Source organism: Typopeltis vanoorti, chromosome 26 (genome assembly GCF_054136105.1).
Source record: "Typopeltis vanoorti isolate ZY-2024b chromosome 26, IOZ_Tvanoo_1.0, whole genome shotgun sequence".
NCBI lineage: Eukaryota > Metazoa > Arthropoda > Arachnida > Uropygi > Thelyphonidae > Typopeltis > Typopeltis vanoorti.
The window spans coordinates 18,553,087-18,569,046 of record NC_143574.1 but is presented as its reverse complement, the minus strand read 5'-3'; the positions used below and the strand labels follow the sequence as shown (position 1 = coordinate 18,569,046).

Genomic DNA, 15,960 nt, shown 5'->3' with positions numbered 1-15,960 from the left:
CAAAAGCTGACTTATTTGACAGGAACTTTTGATATGCTTTCTTCTTGTCCTTCACTTCCTCTTTAACTTCCTATCAGAAATCAGAACTCCATGTCCACCATGGAGTTCTGATTTTTCTATCCTTCCAGACAACTTCACCACGTGCTTTTCTAGTTGAATCAATCAAGGTTTTCTTCAAGGCTTGACACTGAATCTCCAAGGTTTGGTTCCTGTTCTCAAACTGTTTCATTTTTTTTTCAATAATCTTTGTGTATTTTAGTCTACAGTTCACATCTGAGAGCTGCTCAACTTTTATTCACTTTAAAACTTTCATACATGTTATTCTTTTCAATATGAAATTCAATTTTATCCTGCTCAAGACTAAATAGTGATCGCTTCCAATTTCAAATCCTCTGTGTACACTCTTGTCCTGCAACAGGAAGAAAACATCACTATCAACAATAACATAGTCAGTGAGACTTTTCTTATTCCTTGCCTCTTCTCTCCAAGTGAATTTGTGCACGTTTTTATGTTGGAACAATGTGTCAGTTCAACCAATCCATGTCCTGAGCAGAAATCCAACAGATATTTGCCATTATTATTATTTGATTGTCAGACATAAAAAATTTTCCCACAAATTTTTTATGTCTGACAATCATTTCCTACTCTGCTATTTAGATTCCCAACAAGGACCAACTTTTCCTTTTTCATTGTGTCAGTTGCTTTTTCTAAAGCCTCAAAAAATTCTTCCATGTCTGCCTTAGTAGAACATTCTGTGGGACCATAGGCACAAATAAGAGTCATTGTCCAGTTCCCCATTCTCATATTGGTCCACATCACTCTACTTGAGACTACCTGCCATTTAGGAAGATTAGCCTCGTATTTTGTGTTGAATAGTATGTTCACTCCTTCTTTTCCTTGATTGTCATTGCCTGAATATAACATTTTGTATTTATTGCTCAGAAAGATCTCACCAGTTTTTGTCTTTTTTGTTTCAGTCACCCCTGTTATGTTGATCTGGTACACCTCTTGCTCGCTTGCAGTCAGTCTCTCCTCCCCATCATCAACTGCTCTCAATCTCTCCATGAAGTCACATTCACAAGATTGAAAGATCTTTATGAACTGCTCATTAAGTATCTCCACCACACATTCTGCAACAGCTCTCTTTAGCTACTCTCACCAACCAAGTCACCCTCCTTGCCTGGTCTTTGTAGACCTCATGAAATTGGTTATTTTCGCTTCTCTTATGCTACCTCCTCAATGCCCTTTTTCTCTATATCGCATGCTTAATCTCTTTATTCATCCATCTCACACCTCCCTTATTTAACCTTCTCACCCTTGGAATACATTTAGACATTGCATCTACTAGATAGTTTTTGAAAATCCCCCAAGCTGCATTGAGCGCTTTTATAGCTAACTCCTCATTCCACGCTACACCTGCAAGCTGTCTCCTGAGCTCTTCATAATCACGTCCCTTGTAATTCCACATATACCCTTTTCTCACAGGGGTCCTCGCACTGCTGGCAACCACCCAGGTAATCACCTCATGGTCACTCTTACCAATTGGTGGATGATTTGACACCTCATTTATAATTACATCCTCTGATGAGATGACCAAATCCTAGACAACCTTAATCCTCGTGTGCCCTCTGTTACATACCGTCTGAGGTAGTTATCCCTCAAAAACTCAAGAAACTCATTTTCTTTACTTCGAGTTGCTATCTCATCATTCCAGTCTATATTGCCATAATTAAAATCATCCATAATGATCACCCTTTTCTTATTTGCTTGGCTAATTTGACTATACATTTCACTATCACCACCACAACCACATTACCTGGTCTATAACAACATCCCACCAAGTATTTGATTCCATTCACCGCTATCCTCACGAAACATATCATACCATTCTATCTCTATTCCTGTCAGGATGTCATCCTCTTCCAACCATGTCTCACTTATTCCGACAATCTTTGGGTGAACAGACGCAATTAGTGCAACCATTTCATCTGCCTTGTTTCTTATACTTCTAGCATTTGTATACAAACACAACAGCTCATTTCTGGATCTACAGCTAGTTCCACTGATACCACCCACTCGATGTGATCTCTCCATGATCGACTGGGGCCATTTCCCTTTCTGCTTCTTCATTTTAGAATCCTTTTCAATTCCATCTGTTTCCTCTTGATACCTGGTCATCCCATTCCTTTCCTGCTTACACATGCTCTCACCTCCTCTTGGAGCATCCACTTTTCTCACGCTGTGTACCCCTGTCCACCCTGAGTCTCTCCGTTTCCCTGCTCCTCTTGCATACCTATTCATTTTCTGTACTCATACCATTCATATCCACCTCTTCAATCTCTCCTGCTCTTCCACATCACTTCCCCTCTCCATCTGATTCATTCTCTCTATTCACTTCTCTACCTTCCAACAGCAGTCTCTCCAAGCGACGCACACCATAACCACTCAAATGCAGTCCATCGCTTCCATACAGCTCACTTCGTTCCTCAAACTCATTCCACACATTAACAAACTGTACTCCCATCTCCTCACACATTTCAGCCAGCATATCATTCATAATCCTTGCTCTCCGCAAGGATTATGAATATTTAGCTAGTTTTACACAGTATTTAGCTTTTTTACATTTGTCTCTATATTCTCTAAGAACACAATCTGAGTTATTTGCCACGAACTTTTAATATGTTTTCTTCTTTTTCTTCACTGCCTCTTTAACTTCCTGTGTCCACCATGGAGTTCTGTTTTTCTATCCTTTTGATAACCTCACCACAAAGCCTCTCTGGCTGAATCATTCAATGTTTACTTGAGGATTTGCCACTGACTCCCCAAGGTTTGGTTCCTGTTCTCAAATTTTTCATTTTTCTTGAATAATGTTTTTGTATTTTAGTCTACAGTTTACATCTGAGAGCTGCTGAACTTTTATTCTCTATTTTATTTATTATTATTTGATATAAATGAAAATTTTCTTTATATTTCCATAAACATAAGTTATTCTAATCTTTAAAGGGACTATAAACAATAACACACAGTACGAAATATCTGTACTTTCATTTCATTAAAGTTAATTACTGTGGTTATCGTGTAATTTATTGTTTAACATAAGTTATTGTTAAAACTATGTGAAATGTATTATCAGTATTCAGGATTATGAAGTTATCTTCACACGATTAGTTGGCATGCATACTCTTCTCTTTTATTTGCATGTGTTTTGGTATGCTTGTAATTGTGCTAATTTTTGGTTTACTTAAACTTAGTAGGTGTATTCAAGAGTGATTATGATGAGATTTTCTGATTCAAAATCATAATTTTTGTTCAGTGTCTACATGTTTCTGTCCACATTTTTACACCCCATGATCTGATTTTCATTAAAGTTGGAAATTGTATGAAGAAAGCAATTATTTTTTGTATATACATTATTGTACAGCTTTGATCATTGAGTTGTGATTTACTTTTTTTCCTTTTGCCTTTTGCTTTATTCCCTTCTTGACTTCCTTTCTTTCTTTCTCCTTTTTTTCTACTCATATTTATGCTATATATATATATATATATATATATATATATATATATATATATATATATATACCATTATCATATATTTTTATTTCCTTCCTGCCCTTTACAGATTGTACAGAATATCACAACCACCAGCAAAGAAACATAGACATCCAAATGAAGAGGATATTTGAGAATTAAAGCGTACTGGACTGAAAAATTTGATATGATTAAGAAAGATAATAAAGATTTGGGCATTTTATGTTCCAAATCAGTTGTTTAGGACTTCTTCTGTAAAGAGACATTTTGATACTGTTCATAAGAACTTAAGCAATAAAAGTGAGCAAGAACACAAAGAGAACTAATGTCTCATGAACTGAGCAAGACAAAAAAAACAGTCCAATACTTGGGTAAAATTTATTTGAGGTAGGCCTATTTCCAACTTAGTTGCTTCCAGTTTTGAGGTTTCAAAAGTTATTGCCTAACATGGAAAACCACTCAGTGATGGGGGAGTATATTAAAGAAGCATGGCAAGAATGTGCTCTTTTCCTTTTTTGACAATCTTTCAGAAAAGATAAAAATTATTTAGCGCATTAAAGATTTGTCTGTGAGTAGGAAACGATTAAGGATAAGTTACTTAAGTTGGAAAGGAATACAGCAGAACAATTAACAAAAGATTTGGCTTCATGTAAGTTATTTTCTATTTGTGTTGATGAGCGCACAGACATTATATCATCAGCTAGGCTAGCAATCTTTGCTTGATTTTGTAGAGTTGATGAAGTATGTGAAGAGGTGATTAACCTTGTAACACTACCTGAGAGTACCACTGGGGTTAAAGGATAAAATATGTAAATCAGTTATGAACAAATTATCTATTTGGCAAATTGATATTTCAAAAGTGATGTCCATACAGATGGTGCACCCAGCATGATTGGGTAGGAAGCAGGATTTGTAAATCTGTTTGCAAAACATGTTGGTCATCCACTGATAGATTTTCATTGCATCATACATGACGAGACTTTATGTGCAAAAGCTGGCCTAAAGAAATTTCAAGAAGTGATGCAAACAGTGAACAAGGTTGGTAATTACATTTCTGCACATGCTTTGAATAAAAGTCAATTTCAGAATATATTGAATGAGGTGGATTCAATGTAGCCTTTAAAGGAAAATGTGGAGAACCGACCAGGGCTTCTGACCTAATGTCCAATCCTCACCTTCTCGTGTGCACCCTGTGAGTGTACACAGAGTATTTGAAATTGGAAGTGATCACTATTTAGTCTTGAGCAGGATAAAATTGAATTTCATATTGAAAAGAATAACACGTAAGAAAGTTTTAAAGCAAATAAAAGTTGAGCAGCTCTCAGATGTGAACTGTAGACTAAAATACACAAAGATTATTGAAGAAAAAATGAAAGAGTTTGAGAACAGGAATCAGACCTTGGAGATTCAGTGGCAAACTCTGAAGAAAACATTGATTGATTCTACCAGAGAGGCATGTGGTGAGGTTATCTGCAAGGATAAAAAAATCAGAACTCCCTGGTGGACACAGGAAGTTAAAGAGGCAGTGAAGGAAAAGAAGAAAGCATATCAAAAGTTCCTGTGAAATAAGTCAGCTTGTGCTCTTAGAGAATACAGAGACAAATGCAAGAATGCTAAACACTGTGTAAAACTAGCTAAACAAAAGTCATGGGAGGAGAGTTTGGCAAGAATATAGAAAATAAATATCAAAAAGTGGCAAAATATTCTGGAGGTTGTTGAAGAAGCTTAGGAATGGAGGAAAGAGTGCTGTAAAAGGAGTTAGAGATGATAAAGGTGAGATAAAAACGGAAGAAAAAGACATCCTTAAAGTATGGAGTAATTACTTTGAAAAACTGCTAAATGAAACAATCAGTGATGACAGCACAGTGGTAAAAAACACTGACCAGGCATGCAGCCAGGAATACATATCCATACTTGAAGTAGAAAAAGCCATCAAAGGCTTGAAATGTGGAAAGGCAGCAGGGGTAGATGATATTCGACCAGAAATGCTGAAGTATGGTGGTATAAAAGTCTTACAGTGGCTACACTGCATAGTTCAGAAAGCCTGGACAGAGGGACGAATTCCCGATGATTGGAGTAGAGCTCTAATAGTACTCATATATAAAAAGGGAAATAAAACTGAATGTCAGAATTACAGAGGTATTTCCTTATTGAGTGTTCTGGCAAGATCTATGCAAGTATACTTGGGAAACGGTTGAGAAGAATTGTGGAAGAAAAGCTTGGTGAAGAACAAGCTGGATTCAGGCCAAATAGAGGCTGTCAGGATCAGATCTTCACTTTACGACAAATAGTCGAGAAAGCATGGGAATATAACAGAGATCTGTATTTAAGTTTTGTCGATTTGGAAAAGGCATATGACAAGGTTAGAAGAGAGAAGCTATTCAATATTCTACAGTTAAATGGTGTCAACGTAGCATTATATCAAGCAATACTTAGTCTTTATTTGAGTTGTAAGTCAACAGTTAGAATTGAAGGAAGTACAGGGAGATGGTTTAATGTTAAATCTGGCGTGAGACAAGGATGCACATTATCCCCTTTGCTATTCATTATCTATATGGATCACATTATGAAGGAAAATGGTATTAAACATGATATCAGAATTGGAGATATTAATGTCAACTCTCTGCTTTATGCGGATGATGTTATACTTCTAAATAAATCCGCTACAAGTTTGCAAGATTCTCTGACTAAATTGAATAGCTGTTGTAATAGATATGGTATGAAGGTCAGCAATTAAAAGACAAAGACAATGAAAATAGGCAGAATCATTGAAAATGTCAACTGTGTTGTGAATGGAGAACCTGTGGAACAAGTGAAACATTTCAGCTACTTAGGCACGATTTTTACTGAAGATGGTAAATTAAATATAGAAATAGACAACAGAATCAGCAAAGCTGGTATGGTAGGAAGTCAATTGAATAAATTCATATGGAATAAGAGAGAAATCAGTCGGAAACTAAATGAGCTGTATACAAGACAGTGTCCAAACCAGTTTTAACTTATGGATCTGAGAGCTGGGTCAGAAGTAAAACACTTGACCAAAGACTAGAGACCGCAGATATGAGAGTCCTAAGAAAGAATGGGGGCGTGAACAGATGGCATCAATGGCAATATCATATTAAAAATGAGGATATTAGGAAAGAACTTGACATTGTCAACATCCAGGAATGCATTAGCAGAGCTAATCTCAGGTGGTATGGTCACTTAAACAGAATGGGCAAAGAAAGATTAGCAAAACAAGTGTTCTCTGCCAGGTTGACAGCAAAACGACCCAGAGGAAGACCAAGATGTAGTTGGATTGATACGGTACAAAGTGCCTTAGACGATAGAAATATAAGATCTGATAATGTTGGAGTCTTGACAAGTAACAGACTGATTTAGAGGAAAATTGTAGATAGGAAGTTAGTAATGATGTAATTTTTTTCATGTAGTACTGTCATATCCTGTACACCCCTTGAGGGTACATGGCAGGAATTTGATGATAATGATGGATTCAATGTACAAAGGAGTAATAATGTACAATAATGTTTGTTGGCTTAGTTGAGGTCTTGTTCTGAAATGACTTGTTGAATTTCTGGCTGAGATAAATCTCTTTTTGAATAATCAAAGAGATTAGTCAAAAATCTGCAAAAATCATCATTTTTACAGATTTTTGCAAACATTTAAATGACTTGAACCTTTAACTACAGGGCTCTGTTATGTTTGATGACATAAAGGCATTTGAAATGAAACTAGGAGTTTTTAAGAGGGATGTAGACAGTGAGACATATTTTAGACATTTTCCACACCTAAAGAAATACATGAATGATCTCCAAAAGGATGACAAAACAGACCGCCAGTGTCTTAAAAAGCTATTTCTAAACATCATTGTGTCAACTGTCGAGCAGTTCTCTCTAAGATTTGTTAAATTCAGGAAATTAGAAGAGATTGCAAAATTTGTTAAGTTTACAGACACTATAAAACTGGATGAATTAATTTGCAGATGTTTTCTTGAATAAATATAATTTTGAAATGCAGTTGATTGATTTTCAAAGTAGCTCAGTTTGGAGGCAGAAATTTGTTGACCTCAGAGTTGACTTGGAAAATACTGAAACGATGCGATTAGAAACTGGAGTAACAGAGAAAAGTGCAGAAAATGAGGTAATAAGGACTTGGAATACTGTTCCAGAAACGTTTATATATTTAAAAATATCTATCCATTTTTGCATCTACATATTCTTGTGAATCATTGTTCTCAGTGATGAACTTCATTAATTCTTGTAATAGGAGTAGCCTTACAGATTGAAACGAGTAGCACATTCATATCTCTAAAGGTTACAAAATATAAACCTGATATAAATTATCTGTCATCAGTGATGCAGTGGCAGAAGTCTCGCTGATGCGAAATAAATAAAACATCCACTATTTTTCTTTCTCTAGTTTTTTAATTTGATATTTTCTGCTAAAAAATGGTAAAGATTAACTTCTGTTTATTATATTATGCAGGTAAAATAACACTTTATTCTATCTGTAATTTTTATGTATTACTCATAAGGGATTAAGAATTAATAAAAGAATATCTTTAATTTTCTTTTCTTTTATTGTGTTTTAGTCAAATAAAACAATCATCAGATTGTGCACTGTAATATATTGGAAAAACTTGAAAAACCTTATGTTTGATTGATCCTTATAAAAAAAAATGGAATATTCAGAATTATTGTTTACTTTTTTGCTGATATTAAAAATTGCATCTTTAAATTGTGTGGCTGTATGTGGCAACTAGAATTAACACTTAAAGGCAAATAAAAAAATATCCATGCTATCAACAGGGTAGAAGGATTTTTAAGTAAAAATTCTGTCACTACATTTTACATTCATTCAATCTTTCATGACTTACAACAATATTCTTTGATTGTAACACTCATCATCAAATTCCTGCCATGTACCCTCAAGAGGTACAAGGTATGATAGTACGACATGAAAAATTTACATTGTCACTAATTTCCTATCTACAATTTTCCTCCAAATCAGTCTGTTACTTGTCAAGACCAACATTATCAGATCTTATATTTCTATCATCTAAGGCACTATGTACTGTATCAATCCGCCTATATCTTGGTCTTCCTCTGGGTCGTTTTCCAACCAACCTGGTAAAGAACACTTGTTTTGCTAATCTTTCCTCTCCCACTTTAAGTGACCATACCACCTGAGATTAGCTCTGCTAACGCATTCCTGGATGCTGACAATGTCAAGTTCTTTCCTAATATCCTTGTTTTTAATATGATATTGCCATTGATGCCATCTGTTAATGCCTATAATCTTTCTCAGGACTCTCATATCTGCAGTCTCTAGTCTTTGGTGAAGTGTTTTACTTCTGACTCAGCTCTCAGATCCGTAAGTTAAAACTGGTTTGAACACTGTCTTGTATACAGCTAATTTAGTGTTCTGACTAATTTATCTCTTTATTTAAGCACTCTAGTGTGATTTTTGATTTTTGAAAAGGTTCTCCCAATACTTAAGAGACATCAAATAATAATATGTTCCCCAAAATTTATTTGGCTTGCACATGTGTAAAGGTTGCCCATCCCTTTCCTAAAGGGCCTCTGTAACCCACTTTCTTCTTACAGTGACTTCACTCCAAAATGCTAGTGACTATATAGCATCTATGGATGCCCAATGAACATATGGGTGGATCCCTGTCCTAGGTCCACATGGTTGAGAATCAGTTCCTGATTTTTATCGCATTACATGAGGATACATAGCATTTCAGAAGCCTTCTCAAATTTCCAGATATAAATGTATATTGCTGTACTACTACAGATTTTGCAACCTTTTATGTGCATGTGTAGATATGATATATATATATATATATATATATATATATATATAACTCCCAGTTTATTGTTAGAGCATACTTGAAGAACTTCATTTGTGTTTTCTTTTCTTTGCTTTCCCTGACTTCTGGCAAATTCTTCATGAAGCCAATCACAAGCCAAGCTTTAAAAAATTTACAAAAGGCCAAGAATCTGACTCATTTATGACAAATTTTGCTAAGAATTTAAGAACAACAAAACATGTGCATTTTCCATCACAATAGAATTAGAAGATACCAAGTACCTCCTATTTCTGGATATTCTGTGTGCGTGCGAGTGTGTGTTTGGAGGGGGGGGGGGGGATGTCTCTGACCAGAAAAAATTTACATATGCCATTTACAGGAAACCAGCATACACTGGGAAATACTTCTATGCTACATTCCTCATACAGCACAAAAAAAGAAGCAGAGGCATTATCACAATGAGATAAAGCAGACAATATTCCATGTGACATGAGAAGCAGAACCAAGAACTAAAGCTCCTCCATGTAACTTTTATTTGTGTATTTATGGGAAACACTAATATTCAAGATCCCAGTTTATATCTTAGGCTGCTAGTCTTTCATCCACATTTCATCAACCCACATTTTGTGTTGCCTTGTGCATATGTTACAAGTCTCATATTGTACTCCTAGACGATGTCTCAGTGACCGAGACAAGATATTGGAAGAATTGAATAATATTTTAATCCTTTCTCAGTGTTTTTTCACTCCATTAAGCTTCTAACATGAATTCAAAACAATCAGAGGAATGCTATCAAGACCAGGAAACCTTTTTATATCTAGTTTGAACAAGGTTAGATAGGACAGTGAGTGGCAAGTGTTTGGAATGGTTGGGTGACATTTATAAGGTCAGCCTTGTAAGAATTGGAGGAGAAGGAAAGCCAGGAGGTTGACTTTTTTTTTTTTTTTTTGTGGGTGATGATGCAATAGAACCATCCAGATGTAATAGTGGTGGGAGCAGTGGTGGACAGAAGTTAGTCAATAGCTTTGACTAGATACCAAAAGGTATGGCTGCCATATGGACAGGATGTAAGTTTCCTGCTGTTAGTTCTTTCAAAATCGATTTTCGATGTGCTGATAGTTTTTTTTTTGCAAATATTCTGGGCTTTTATATAAGCAGTATAGGAAGGTGTAGTTTTGCATGCAAGCCAGTTGTGGTGTGCTTGATTCCCCTTGGTTCTCCCAAAAGTAGGCCTTAGCATACTTTTGGGAGAACCAAGGCTATAGGGGAGATAATTTAGAGTGAAATGGGGAATAAATGTTTCCATACTGATAAGAATTATTTTGGTGAAATGTTCAGTGCATATGTTTGGGTCAGATGACTGAAAACAATAATCCAGCCAAGGAAATAAGGTGTAAAAGTTGTGAATATCACTCCACTTGGCCTTTTTTATAGTGCTATACACTGTGTGGATGTGAGTGTTTGTGATGTTTTGCCCCTGTGGGAGAGCCTGCACTGAATTGTGGTCTGAATTACCAGGAGGACAGTAACAGTGCACTTAGATGGATCACTATTAAGGAAGTGGTCTAAGATGTTTGATGATAAATGTCTCAGCTTCTCTACTTGCTGGATCTGTGGAGTTGGAAGAAGAGAATCAGCTGGTGTCTTGTGAACATTGAAATCTCCAATAAAGATGACTTATAGTTAGGAAGGTTGGGCTGAAAAAGAAGGAAAGGAAATCAACAAAACAATTCAGAATGGTTGCTGGCATTAAAAGAATAGTTAGAGGCAGCAAATAAATTTTACAGAATGGAGTAAAGAGACCTTTAGCCAAAGGAGGTCAAAATCAAGAGATTCTAGATTGCATGCTTTTTGACATGATATATTAAACATATGCGCCTCACTTTTTTTTTCTGCTCAAGGAATCAAAGAATGTGTAATTGGGGAAGCTTAAATGAATAATGCTTAAGGATGTCTAAATTTGAGTTCCTGTCAGGAAAAGTAAGTGAAGTTTTACATAATGAACAGCATTGAGTTTGGAACAGGCCACATATATTTGTGAAGTAGATTTGGAAGATCCTATAAAGTTTGCCATTGATTGCAGAGCCACACACATTTCCTATGTGGTGTTGGGTTCAGGTTTCCATGCTAATTATTAGTAACATTTGATTTTTGCACTAGTATTCCTTTTTTTATAGTTGATTGTCCATGCCTCATCCCCATTTCAACTTTTTTTTTTCTAGTTGTTATCATAGTTGCCAGCTTCATTCCTGCTGTGCATAGTTAAGATTTAGCCAGGCATGACATGCTACATATGACAGAGGGAGGTGTACCTTCAGACTGGTTATTCATTGTCAGTGTGAAAATGGATCTGTTTGTCATCATGCAGTTACCTTTTGTCAATTTTTCCTGTAGTCAAAGTTATGTTTTTCAGTGAGGTTGCAAATGTCTTTGTTTAGCATTCCATCTGTTTTTGAGTGGAACTTCAGGATAATGGCATTATACTTTTTGTTTTCTCAGTTGTGGGATGAACTGACAAGGCACTGAAATTACAAAGCTTACTAGCATTTTCGGCAGTAGGCATATTATTATCATTGAGACTTTCATCATTGAATAGCTTGAAGATTTATTTCTCATGCATTGATTTTACAGGAGAAAGTCTTGTCAGAGTGACAGTTGCTATACCAGGCTGTCAATGCAATTTCTAAGACAACTGTTTTACTGATAGAAGGCACAGGAGGAACAGAAAAATGGCTGGCTGAGGTTTGTGAGAACTTTGAGTACTGTTTCATCGATCTTTGCAAGCTGGCATGCATGCATCCATCCACTGGCAACAAAAATCCCACAGAATTCTCTTTCTTTTCTGTTATGTGCCTTGCATCTACAGCACTTGAGAGCTTTGGATGATCTGTCTGTGCTAGCAAGATCCAGACCACAGCATTGTCACTGAATTTTATTGCATTGTGCAGTAGCATAATTTGGTTTCTATGTTATTTTGATTGATAATAATCAGATTTTTAACTCATATGCAATTGTTCATTTATACTAGATGTATTTCCTCTACATGTTTTACTGTCTACATGGCTAACAGCATCATCGGCAGGTTACTTAAAATAAAAATGTGGGATTGGATGGTATACCAGCTCGTGTCGTACGTGAAGCGGCTAGAGAATTGTCAGTGCCCTTGACCATTTTGTTTAATTTGAGTCTCGGGTCTGGGTTAGTCCCGAGTGGGTGGAAAGAGGGGAAAATAGTTCCACTGCATAAAGGAGGTTCCAAGACTGCTGTTATAAATTACTGATCGATCAGCATATCAGGAATCATTGTCAAGATCTTGGAGAAATTAGTCAAGAGAAAAATACAAGATTGGATAGATGAAAATGGGATACTGTATGGGGGGACAGCATGGTTTTGTGAGATCATGCCTTAGTAACTTGCTCACGTTTTATAACGCAGCGATGACTGAACTGGATAAGGGTAATGGGTTTACAGTGATTCTACTGGACCTTGCTAAGGCCTTTGACAGGATACCACATGGAATTCTAATTAGTAAACTGCAGCATATGGGGATGGATATAGGGTTGGTGAGATGGATAGGAGGGTGGTTGATGGAGAGATATCAGAGAGTGGTTTATTCAGAAGTAGAGTCCAAAAGACAGCCTGTGACCAGTGGTGTGCCACAGGGTTCTGTTCTTGGACCACTACTTTTCAATTTGTTCATTAACGATATAGGAAGTGTTCATTTGTTTGCTGATATGCCAAGTTGGGTAGAGCAATAGTGCACAGGATGTCAAAATTTTGCAAGATGATTTGGATAGTTTGGAGGACTGGGCTAAATAGAATGGATGTCAATTTAATGTGGCAAAGTATAAGGTTATGCATTTGGGGTGAAAAGATTAGCAGCAGTATATCACATTGGTGGAACAGTACTCCAGGAGATTGACGAGGCCAGGGATTTGGGAGTGTTGGTGGATAGGGAGTTGACGTTTAGGGAGCACATCGCAAAAGTGGCTAAATCAGCTTATCAAATCACTTGGTTGCTGAAAAATACTTTAACAAGCAGAGACAAACAGGTTATTGTTCCTCTGTATCAAGCTGTGATAAGACCCCATCTCGACTACTGTGCCCAGATATGGGCACCAGGGTTTCTTCTTGATGGGGAGGAGGTGGAGAGGATCCAGAGATGAGTGACCAAGATGATAGCAGGTCTATGGAATGAACCTTATGAGAACAGGTTGAAGATTTGTGGGTTGCAGAAATTGGTTGATAGGCAGAAAAGGGGTGATATGATTGAGACATTCAAATTACTGAAGGGTTTCTATAAGATTAATTCAGAAGATATTTTTGAGAATAGGACTGGTGATGGGAGGACTAGGGACCATACATGGAAGCTGGGCAAGAGTGTGGTTAGCAAGGGTGTTAAGCTAGGTTTTTTACTTGGAGAGTGGTGAATGAGTGGAATATGCTGCCAGAGTCTGTTGTGGGTGCCATGACTGTAAATGAGTTCAAGGCGAGGTATGATAGATACTGTGTGAATGTCCAATAGTTGTTCTTGACATGATGTTAGAGCCTCCCTCGATGAGTCTGTCGACTCCTTTGAGTTGCCCATCATAATAATAATAATAATAAAAAATGGCAAAAAATTAAATGGCTTCTGACATCAGTAATATCTATAGTGGAAAAGACTGGAATGATAGTGTAATCACTAGTAGTCTCTAGAGAATACTAGTGAATATAGCAGTCTCTAGTGATCACTAGTGTAATCACTAGAGACTGCACATAACATTAGATATGTTATGTGCTGTCTCTCCATTGTTGTGAAAACTCTGTATGTGATTGCTGGCATGCCTTTTTGACTGAATGATCTCGGAAGATTCCTTGAACAATCTGTCAAAGTAATTCTCTTGCGGCATGGAAGATGCTTACCAATTTACCATGTGATGATCTTTGAGGATGTGTGCTATAAATCCGCTTTTTTCTTCCTGTTTGTTTTCGATGTCATTCATGTGTTCTTTGTCTCAGATTTTGAAACTTCTTCCACTCTGACCTATGTATATCTTTCCACAAGAGTACAGAATCTTGTTTACACCCAGATGCTTATAAAATGGTACTCTGTCTTTAGGAGAGCATAGAAAGCTTCATAAGATGTTGACTGGTTTAAAGGCAATTCTAATGTCAGTCTTTAATATTTTGGCTGTTTTTCTTGATGCATTGCCGCCATATGGAATAGATGCCATAACTTTGTAAATTTCTGTGTTATCACTGAGTGGTTTATCAAAAAAATAAAAGGTGGAAAACGTTTAATTTTTTGCCATTTTTTATTATGTTAAGTAACCTCCCAATGATGCTGTTATAGTACTCCCACAGATTCAAGACTCTTCGACACTTCTGTGCATGTGAAATGAAGGAGAATCCATTCCGATTATAGGGTAATCAATCTGTCTTGTGGGATGGGTTGTTTATTACTACACGTCGGAAAATTAACTTCTCTTTTATGGTCATTGTAGTTTTTAAAGTGATAACTATTTTGCTTGTATAACAGTTGAAAAATTTTATGTATAAAGCACGTAAATTAGCATGTTGGTGACCAATTCATACATCGTCTTATTTCTTTGTCCCCTTCAACATGAATGGACTCTTCTTGGCAGCTTGCCAGCAACATCTCTCTATACTGTGGTCGGAATATAGTCATATAGACAGCGAAACATGTAGAGGAAATACATCTAATATAAATAAGCAGTTGTATACAAATTAAAAACTTTGTTCTTATCAATCAAGCAAATCCACTGCATATGTTATGCATGGGTGCTTGCTATGGCCAATATTAAAACAGAGGGGGAAAAAAAAATTTTTTTAAGATCTTCAGTCCTGTGAGATCTGTTGCTCTATTTTTATTTGGTATGGAAATTACTTTTAAAAGTGATAAAATTGGAAAGCACAGTTTCTAAGCAACACATTCCAGAGTGCCACCACTTGGTTAATGTAAGTAGGCTAGTAAGATAGGAATCCAGTTAAATATATTTGTATGGAACACGATGTGAATATGACAGTACATCAAGCTGTGCTAGTATACAAGATAGTTTTAAACCAATTTAAACATTACAAATAGGACAGCCAAGTTAGATCTGAAACATTTGATCAAAGACCAAACATTAGGGAAAAGAAGATGGCATCAGTGGTAGTAGAACCATGTTAACATTGAAGATATCAGAAAAGAACTTGCCATATTAATAATAAACAAGAATGCATAAGTAGAGCTAATCTAAGAAATATAATCACTTAAACAGAATGGGATATGATACATTAACCAAACGAGTGTCTGAAGTAAAAATGGCAGAAATTGGTGCATTAGAAATATGTGTTAATTAAATTATAGGCTTTATAAATAATAGCCCAATTTGGTAAAAAAGTAATTGTTAATTGGAATTTCTACATTAAATTTTAATTATTTTAGACTGCCATAATATCATGTATATCCCTTGAGGATATACACCAGAAAAGAATTATGATACACAGAATGATTTAAGAGATGAAAAGCATAATACACCAGATAAGACATAATGTACTGCAATCACTATTTCAGAAATGACAGTACAATAGAAAAAGTTCCCCTTTTTTTAGATTCTCTTAGATTAAGT

The 15,960-nt window shown here is 36.1% G+C and overlaps 1 protein-coding gene across 1 annotated transcript in view; it reads left to right on the top strand.

Moving 5' to 3' along the window:
* The window catches only part of Atf6 (bZIP_ATF6 domain-containing protein ATf6), a 244,734-nt gene that overhangs the window by 208,944 nt on the left and 19,830 nt on the right, over nt 1–15,960 (top strand). The window lies entirely within an intron of this gene.